Source organism: Thalia democratica, unplaced genomic scaffold (assembly GCF_965202585.1).
Source record: "Thalia democratica unplaced genomic scaffold, ktThaDemo2.hap1.1 HAP1_SCAFFOLD_968, whole genome shotgun sequence".
Taxonomy (NCBI): Eukaryota; Metazoa; Chordata; class Thaliacea; order Salpida; family Salpidae; genus Thalia; species Thalia democratica.
This window is the reverse complement of record NW_028139905.1, coordinates 15,001-25,000: the sequence shown is the minus strand read 5'-3', so window position 1 is coordinate 25,000 and position 10,000 is coordinate 15,001. Positions and strand designations below refer to the sequence as shown.

General features: G+C 33.8%; 4 non-coding genes across 4 annotated transcripts in view; all 4 read right to left on the bottom strand.

The window, feature by feature from the left end:
• The window catches only part of LOC145847518 (large subunit ribosomal RNA), a 3,627-nt gene extending 2,636 nt beyond the window's left edge, over window positions 1–991 (bottom strand). The window contains exon 1 of the ribosomal RNA XR_014371345.1: window positions 1–991. This exon is cut by the window's left edge and continues 2,636 nt beyond it. This is a non-coding gene — a ribosomal RNA (large subunit ribosomal RNA).
• Window positions 992–1,213: 222 nt separating this feature from the next.
• Window positions 1,214–1,366, bottom strand: LOC145847507 (5.8S ribosomal RNA). The gene has a single exon (XR_014371335.1). It is a non-coding gene; the product is annotated as a 5.8S ribosomal RNA (ribosomal RNA).
• A 182-nt stretch (window positions 1,367–1,548) lies between these two features.
• LOC145847514 (small subunit ribosomal RNA) lies at window positions 1,549–3,356 on the bottom strand. Its single transcript, XR_014371341.1, has one exon. It is a non-coding gene; the product is annotated as a small subunit ribosomal RNA (ribosomal RNA).
• Window positions 3,357–7,201: 3,845 nt separating this feature from the next.
• Window positions 7,202–7,320, bottom strand: LOC145847505 (5S ribosomal RNA). Its single transcript, XR_014371333.1, has one exon. It is a non-coding gene; the product is annotated as a 5S ribosomal RNA (ribosomal RNA).
• Between the last annotated feature and the right edge of the window lie 2,680 nt (window positions 7,321–10,000).

Below are 10,000 nucleotides of genomic sequence, written 5' to 3'. Positions count from 1 at the left end.
GTTCACCATCTTTCGGGTCCCAACAAGCACGCTCTTGCTCGACCCCTAGGACGCGGCCTATGGGATCGGCCGGCGATGCGCCTAATGAAAGGATCTCGCCTCGTTTGCCTTCACTGTGCTTTCGGGTTTCGTACTGCCCAACACCTCGCGCGCGTGTTAGACTCCTTGGTCCGTGTTTCAAGACGGGTCGGAGACGTGGCCAGCTTAAGCCGCAGACCCCTGGCGTCTGAGCGCTAACGCGAAGAAGGCCTTGTACAAACTCTAGAGACTGCGAGCAGTTTCCAAAGCCGTATTCCAGCGATCAACACGCAGCCTGTCCGAAGACCGACGCGGAATCTCTCCTCGGTCGAGCCGAAGCTAATCGAACGCCTATAACACTCTTCCGAAGAAGAGCTACCTTGCGAACGACCAAAGTCAGCCCAGCAACCGGTCGCGGCCCTCGCCGAACGCTAGTGCAGCGCCGCGACGCCAGCGCAACCGTAAGAGTCTCCGAAGATCACTCAAACAGTAGGACAGCTCTCGCAGCGCCTGAAAACGTCCGGCGACTCGATGGGCGCCTCCGTTTGCCTCCAAGCGGTTTCACGTACTCTTTAACTCTCTCTTCAAAGTGCTTTTCAACTTTCCCTCACGGTACTTGTTCGCTATCGGTCTCGAGCCAGTATTTAGCCTTAGATGGAGTTTACCACCCGCTTAGGGCTGCATTTCCAAACAACCCGACTCCGGGAAAACCGCTAGGACGAATTACGACCGCCGCCAAGGGCCTAACACCCGCTCTGGGAAAAGGCCTCGATCAGAAGAACGTGGGCAGTCGTTGGTTCGCCGCATGCTGAATTCCATACGCTACATTTCCTCGCCCTCCAAAAAGGCTCGGATTTAGCGCTGGGCTTATCCCGCTTCACTCGCCGTTACTAGGGGAATCCTTGTTAGTTTCTTTTCCTCCGCTTAGTGATATGCTTAAGTTCAGCGGGTCGTCCCGCCCGATCTCAGGTCAAAAGTGATGTACTACAAAAGTACATGCGCTTTGTACGTCGGCCTTTTGAAGTCACTTAACTTATTCTCGAGCACCTACCGTCGTTGCTACCTCACCCGAGGCCAGCAGGCTGCTCACGCTTCAGCTGTGAAATCGCCAGACCAGCTGTCTTTGACGACACGCTCCTTAATTAAGAAACGAGTCGCAGGCACTTTCAAACTAATGAAAGGATCGGTGTGTTAAAGACCCTGAGACGGACGTGGCCCCAGGATTACCCGAGGCCGCAATACGCGTTCAGAATATCGATGCTCAATGTGTCCTGCAATTCACATTACTTCTCGGAGCTAGCTCCGTCCTTCATCGACGCTCGAGCCGAGTGATCCACCGCTAAGAGATCTCTCGTGTTAATCAATCTCAATGCAACCAAAAAATCGTGTTCAAAAAGAAGCGGCCGCGCCAGCACTTGCGTGCTGAATTATTACTCCCGCTGTCAGAAAGCAACGCGACCGAACTATAACAGTTACAGGGCTCGGTCCCTTCGAAGAAGAGACGTCGCTTGAAATCAAATTTCGATTCGTTAATGATCCTTCCGCAGGTTCACCTACGGAAACCTTGTTACGACTTTTACTTCCTCTAAATGATCAAGTTCGATCGTCTTTTCGAACACCGGCGAGTGCGTTGCCGCACGTACCAGGCTCAATCGGAGGACCTCACTAAACCATTCAATCGGTAGTAGCGACGGGCGGTGTGTACAAAGGGCAGGGACGTAATCAACGCAAGCTAATGACTCGCGCTTACTGGGAATTCCTCGTTCAAGGGAAACAATTGCAAGTCCCTATCCCTAGCACGACCGGGGTTCAACGGATTACCCGGACCTTTCGGCCTAGGGAACACACGATGATCCGGTCAGTGTAGCGCGCGTGCGGCCCCGAACATCTAAGGGCATCACAGACCTGTTATTGCTCAATCTCGTGTGGCTAAACGCCACTAGTCCCTCTAAGAAGTTGTCTCCGACCCAATGGGTCGAGCAGCTATTTAGCAAGTAAGAGTCTCGTTCGTTATCGGAATTAACCAGACAAATCGCTCCACCAACTAAGAACGGCCATGCACCACCACCCACAGAATCAAGAAAGAGCTCTCAATCTGTCAATCCTCGCTGTGTCCGGGCCGGGTGAGATTTCCCGTGTTGAGTCAAATTAAGCCGCAGGCTCCACTCCTGGTGGTGCCCTTCCGTCAATTCCTTTAAGTTTCAGCTTTGCAACCATACTTCCCCCGGAACCCAAAGACTTTGGTTTCCCGGAAGCTGCCGGACAGTTCTTAAGTTCGACACTGCCCGATCGCTAGTCGGCATCGTTTAAGGTCAGAACTAGGACGGTATCTGATCGTCTTCGAACCTCTGACTTTCGCTCTTGATTAAAGAAAACATTCTTGGCAAATGCTTTCGCAGTCGTTCGTCTTGCGCCGATCCAAGAATTTCACCTCTAACGGCACAGTACGGATGCCCCCGTCCGTTCCTATTAATCATTACCTCGTGCTCCGAAAACCAACAAAATAGAACCGAGGTCCTATTCCATTATTCCATGCAACATTATACAAGCGTAAAGCCTGCTTTGAACACTCTAATTTTTTCAAGGTAAACTTGCCGGACCACCGCAACACTCAGTTAAGAGCACCGCGAAGGCACCGACCAACAAGAACAACAAGGCCAGTGCTAGCCTTTCGACCGACCAACCTCGCCGTCCCTATATCCAACTACGAGCTTTTCAACCGCAACAACTTAAATATACACTTTTGGAGCTGGAATTACCGCGGCTGCTGGCACCAGACTTGCCCTCCAATGGATACTCGTTAAAAAGTTTAAAGTGTACTCATTCCAATTGCAGGACCTCGTACGAGGTCTGCATTGTTATTTTTCGTCACTACCTCCCCGAGCCGGGAATGGGTAATTTGCGCGCCTGCTGCCTTCCTTGGATGTGGTAGCCGTTTCTCAGGCTCCCTCTCCGGAATCGAACCCTGATTCTCCGTCACCCGTTACAACCTCGGTAGGCCGATACCGTACCGACGATAGTTGATAGGGCAGTTGCTTTAATGAGATGTCGCCAGCACTAGGCCGTGCGATCCGCAAGCTTATCCAGAGTCACCATTGTAACGACCCGAAAGCCGGTTAGTTTTGGTCTGATAAATGCGCGCCTCACGTCAGTTCGGCGCTTTACGCATGTATTAGCTCTAGAATTGCCACAGTTATCCATGTAAAAGCGTACAATCAAATGAACCATAACTGATTTAATGAGCCATTCGCAGTTTCACTGTACGTGAGCTCGTACTTACACTTGCATGGCTTAATCTTTGAGACAAGCATATGACTACTGGCAGGATCAACCAGATAACTATCCGAGGGCGTTTAAACCCGTTGCTCGACTGAGCGTTTTTACTGTATAAATACAGACCTTTTCTATCACTCGGCTTAAAAGCCTTGCGAACGTTACTGAAAGTCGGCGCCGGCCTTTTGCTGTTTAAAGCGCCAGCCCGCGTCGACTGCAGCATGCAGCTATACAACTGACTGTTCTTTCTCCCGACCAACCGTTTGCCTTCTGCCGGTTAACTCGTCAGCAGCAACACGCCATCTGTCTGCTGCAGTTACCCGCCTCGAGCCGTGCCTGCCTGCGTCGGCTACTCGTCTCGACGACTTCGCAAAGCTATAAGCCTACCGCCGCTGGACGCTTGTAGTTTTTCATACGCTGCTCCAATGCGTTTACATAGCACGTTCGCCGCCGCTGCAATAGCCGCGCCTCGGGTGCTAAACAGTAATGCTTTAAGCCCGCTTTCTCGTCAAGTCGACCGAACGCACAAACACGTCTCTCTCACTAGTGTAAAGTAATGCATACGTGTATGATGCTCAAATGTTGCTGTTGAACTTTTTTTGCCGATTTTTTCCGATTTTTTTCAATTTCTTTGTTTCTTTTCGATTATTTTAATGTTTTAAGCTTATTTATGCTACGTTTAAATGTTTTAATACTTTTTTATACTTTATTTAATATGTTTAAAAGAAATAAATAAAAAAAAATATGTATAAACTACTTTTTTTAATGTTTTAAATATATATATATTTATTATAAATAAACTTTATTTGTATTATTTTTTATTTAAGCGTACTTTTTAAATCTTTATATTTGTTTTATCGTTTTAAGCACATTGCGATAAATATAATAAACAAAAAATTGAATAAAAATAATAATAATAAAAAAAAAAAAAAAAAAAACATAAGCTTATTTTATATTTTTATTTTATTTTTATTTAAACTTACTTTTCAAACCTTAATACTCGTTTTATTTTTTTAAGCAGATTGCGATAAATATAATAAACAAACAATTAAATGAAAATAAAATAAAAAAATCAAACATAAGCTTATTTTATATGTTACATTTTATCTTTATTTAAACTTACTTTTTAAACCTTTATAGTTGTTTTATTTTTTAAGCACATCGCGATAGATATAATAAACAAACAATGAAATAAAAATAATAATAATAATAATAATAATAATAATAAAAAATCATAAGCTTATTTTGTATGTTTCATTTTATTTTATTTAAAACTTACAATTTAAACCTTTGTATTTGTTCTATTCTTTTAAGCACATCGCGATAAATATAATAAGCAAACAATTTAATAAAAGTAAAATAAAAAAATCAAACATAAGCTTATTTTATATGTTTCATTTTATCTTTATTTAAACTTACTTTTTAAACCTTTATAGTTGTTTTATTTTTTAAGCACATCGCGATAGATATAATAAACAAACAATGAAATAAAAATAATAATAATAATAATAATAATAATAAAAAATCATAAGCTTATTTTGTATGTTTCATTTTATTTTTATTTAAACTTACTTTTTTAACCTTTATAGTTGTTTTATTTTTTAAGCACATGGCGATAGATATAATAAACAAACAATAAAATAAAAATAATAATAATAATAATAATAATAATAAAAAATCATAAGCTTATTTTGTATGTTTCATTTTATTTTTATTTAAACTTACTTTTTTAACCTTTATAGTTGTTTTATTTTTTAAGCACATGGCGATAAATATAATAAGCAAACAATTAAATAAAAATAATAACAAATAAATAAAACAATACGGCTAAACTATAAAAAGAAAACTAAATAACTGATAAATACTTGTAAAACATTATTTGAAAAATGTATTTTGAAACACAACACGATTGATTTATAAATAATAATATATTTTTAATTTGTGTAGTTCATTTAAAGTAGTCTCCCTTTTTGCTTCTGGTTTTATTAGAGTTATATATAACAATAAATGGTGTAGTTTATTTAAAGTAGTCTCCCTTTTTGCTTCTGGTTTAATTAAAATTATATAACACATACTATAGTAAGTTAAATAAACTATAGTAACTTTATAAAACTACTTTACAAAATACATTTGTATAATTTAATAACTTTAAAATAACTATCAAGAATAAAATAGAATAGCTTTAAGTTTAGTATACAATTGGTATGTAAATTGTGTAGTTTATTGAAAGTAGTCTCCTTATTTGCTTCTGGTTTTACTTGAGTTACATAACGTTAAATAAACATACTTAATAAACGTAACCATCAATACTGTCATTTTAATAAAACTAAGTACAAATACATTGAATTAACATAGAACTTTAAAAAGCCTTCGCTAGTATCTGTTGGTAACAGTAAATAACCTATTATGACTCACAATACAGGAGTGCGAAATTTATTTTTCATTTGATTTTTCAGGTATTTATTTATTTGTGGAAATAAACTTTTTTATTACATTAGAAACTAATTGAATTTTTCCTATAACTATACCTATTATTATATTTAGTATGCTTAAAAGTAATAAAATGACACGTCGCGATTATATAATAAACAAACAATCAAACAAACAAAGAAAAAAAAAAAAAAAAAAACTATTTTTTTAAACTTATATTTCAACTATATGTCTTATTTTATTTTCATTTAAACTTACTTTAAACCTCTGTATTTGTTATATATATATTTCAACACAATACGATTAAACTATAAGACAAACAACAAAATAAAATAATCACATTAATAAATACACTAAGCAAATAGCTAGAATAAATATAAATAGTTCAATATATACAATATATTTCTTCCATTTTTAAGTTACTTGTTAAACATATTTATTTAAAAATGTTTCTTTAGAATATAAAACTAACAGTTCTACAAATAAAGAAATTAAAAAGCCAATACACATAACACTAACTTTTCATAAATTAGATATGCAAATATGAACAAAATAGTAACTAAATTCTAAAGCTTTTGTAAACTGTGAACTTATAAACTTATAATAATAATTGCATATTCACCATTCACAATAGCTTTTTATTTAGTACACAACTGGTCTGTAAATTGTGTAGTTTATTGAAAGTATAATCCCGTTTTGCTTCTGGTTTAAATAAAGTTATACAACACATACTAAAGTAAATTAAATAAAGTAATTCACTACTATCGTATTAAATAAAACCAATTTACAAAATACATTAATTTAAATTAAAGTGAACTTTGAACTTATAATAATAATTGCATATTCACTATTCAGAATTTCTTTAAATTTAGTACACAACTGGTCTGTAAATTGTGTTGGTTCTATTCAAGTACTCTCCTTGTTTGTTTTGTTTTAGTTGTATTTATTTTTAGATACTAGCACATTCAATACACATAATAAAGTAAACCAAATAAACTCTATTAATTTAAACTAAGTACAAATACATTAAGTTAATACAAAACTTTAAAAAGCTTTTGCTAGTATCTGTTGGTAACAGTAAATAACTTATTATGACTCACAATACAAAAGTGCAAAATTTATTTTCGTTTGATTTTTCAAGTAGCCACGCTTTTATTTGTTTTTGGACAAAAAGACTTTAAAGTTTTAGTATAAAAGACTAGTTGTATTAATTTTAACTCAGAAAATTGTACTCTACAAGATGGTGCCATTATTTTTTCGATATCTCAAACTGGTCAAACCACTTTTTTAGCGCTCTAATTGGTTTAAACAGCAAATAAGCAAACAGCAAATAACGTTATCTGATTGGCTAAGGTTTTTGTTTGCTAATAACTAGAATTTTCTTTTCTTTTAAGCGTTAAAGAAATGTAAATAAACGAGTAATAAGTATAAATAGGTCAGAAAGAAAAATAGTACAAAAAAGATGAATTCAAAAAGCAAAGGCCTACGGCACGTGGTATTCCCAAGCGGTCACCCATCTAAGTACTAACCACGCCCGACACTGCTTAACTTCCCAGATCGGACGAGATGGGGTGTACTCAGTGTGGTATGGTCGTAGGCGTTTGAAGGCGTTTACAAGCCTTTATAAACCCTTCGGTTTATTTAAAAAACCTATTTGCACTTGATTTACAATCAATTTGATATTTTAAAATTATTCCTTATAAAATTTTAACCTGAATTAACTTTTTTTTTGTTTTTTTAATCAACAGTTACTCCCAAACTGTACTAAAACTGTATTGTAACTGTACAAAAGTGTTTGTTTAAATAATTGTTATCTATAAATTACCTAAGACCAGGAAAAGTAGAAGTAAAGTTTATTGAATTATTAAATAAATAAAATAAAATCGTAAAATAAAATAATACAATATGTTTACAATTTGTCATTGATCTATCCATTTATGTTATTGCATTACAAATACAAACATTGCATACATTCAAGAGTATTATTCATCAATCTTTTCAATATAATAAGTTTTAAATTTATATTTATTTTTAAATAATTCCTGACATTTTAGATTACCTGAGATTTTTTTTTAATTAAATTAATTTTAGTAATTAAATACTTGACGTTCTATTTTGTTTAATTTGATAACTCAACCATGTTTATTTTTTTTACTAATTTAAAAGAACTATTAAACTAAAAGACATTACATACAGCTTCTAAAAGTTTTAAACACCTTAAAAAATATTATTATTTTAAAGATATATTAAAGAACTAAACAGATATTACTCCTAAAAAATCTTGTTAATAATATATAAAAAGTACTCAAAGTCAGACTCGGAAATATATATACTGTTGTATATCTTACTTGAAGTTCACTGTAATTGACACTGTATAACAAAATTATAAAAATCAACCTATTTATATAGCAAAATATTTCTTTATCTTTGTCGTGGCGCGGTGGGTCAGTGGTCTTATCAGCTGACTCATAAGCAGAAGGTTGTAAGATCGAATCCCGCTAGTCGTCACGAAACACCACTATCGTTCAATGTTCGGGCTTCAAATTCTTTGAGATTATACTGTACTATTTATCTATCTAACTAATCTATCTAACAAATGTTGTTCAATCTAGGTTGTGGGTACTTGGGTCGAGTAATGCCTTTGACTTACAATCTGTTGTGGATTGACAATATTCCTCTATCTATCATTAAACAAATCTATCTAATAAATGTTGTTCAATCTAGGTTGTGGGTACTTGGGTCGAGTAATGCCTTTGACCTACAATCTGTTGTTGATTGTCAACATTCCTCTATCTATCAATAATGATTATATTCAATAATAAATGTTGATTAATTCAGTTGTAAGAAAACCAGTGCGCTGGTTAGGTTGGGTAAGGCCTTCGACTTACAATCTTGGGGATTATCAACGTTCATCACAAGTACAGTAACGATCTCATTGAATTTCCAGTTGGAACATAGGATTGTAGTGGTGGCCTACTTTGTAGGTTTTTTGCCTAGTTTGTTTTTTGCCTAGTAGTGTTTGCCTAGTTTGACAAACTATAGTATATATATTGTATAACTTTACTTGTATTATTTTTTATTTAAATTACTACTTATTATTAAAGAATTAAATTTTTTTAGAAAAAAAAACTATGTATTTTAACTAATGCTTATATTATATGTTTTGTTTTATTTTTATTCAAACTTACTTTAAACCTCTGTATTTTTTATACAATACGATTAAACTATATAACAGAAAAATAATTAAATAATCAAACTATTGAATAAGCAGTTAATTAGTGTGTTTTTTTATGCTTCTTTCATTTTTAACTTACTTGTTAACCATATTTCTTTTATTAAAGTATAAAACTAACAGTTACTAAAATAAAATAATCATAAAGTCAATACACAAAACACTAACTTTTTATAATTTAAATATGCAAACATGAATATAGTTATGAATCTATTATTTATTCAAATAGAATTATTCAAAGCTTATAATTATAAAGCTTTTGTATAATGTTTCAATTACAGTGAACTTTAAGTAAGATAAGTTTTTTTTTTTGTAATAACTACAAAATTGGTATTTTAGTTTATTATTAGTAACTAAATACTTATATTTATTATATTTAAAAAAAAACATCTATACTAACTCTAATTTCAAAGCATATTAAATACAAATTTTACCAACTAAATATTTATTTTTATTTTAATTATTATAACTTTCAAACATAAGCTTGTATACCTTATATACCTATATACCTCATATAGTAGGCTTGACATAACATAACATTATTTAATTCTTTTTGTTTGAAATAAACTCATTTAGTTATTAGTAAATTACAACATAAATGTTTATAACAATATAACTAAGATTTAGCTTTTGAGTTAGTAAACTTTGATAGTTTTCTTTTAATAGTTTAATAATCTTTATTTAAGTTCAAGCAAAATTGCTATATATTTAATACACATACAAAAGTAAACTAAGTAAACGTAATTCAATAGTTTCTATTAAGTAAAAGTAATTACAAATACATTAAGTTAATACAAAACTTTAAAAAGCTTTTGCTAGTATCTGTTGGTAACAGTAAATAACTTATTATGACTCACAATACAAAAGTGCAAAATTTATTTTCGTTTGATTTTTCAAGTAGCCACGCTTTTATTTGTTTTTGGACAAAAAAACTTTTAAGTTTTAGTATAAAAGACTAATTGTATTAATTTTAACTCAGAAAATTGTACTCTACAAGATGGTGCCATTATTTTTTCGATATCTCAAACTGGTCAAACCACTTTTTTA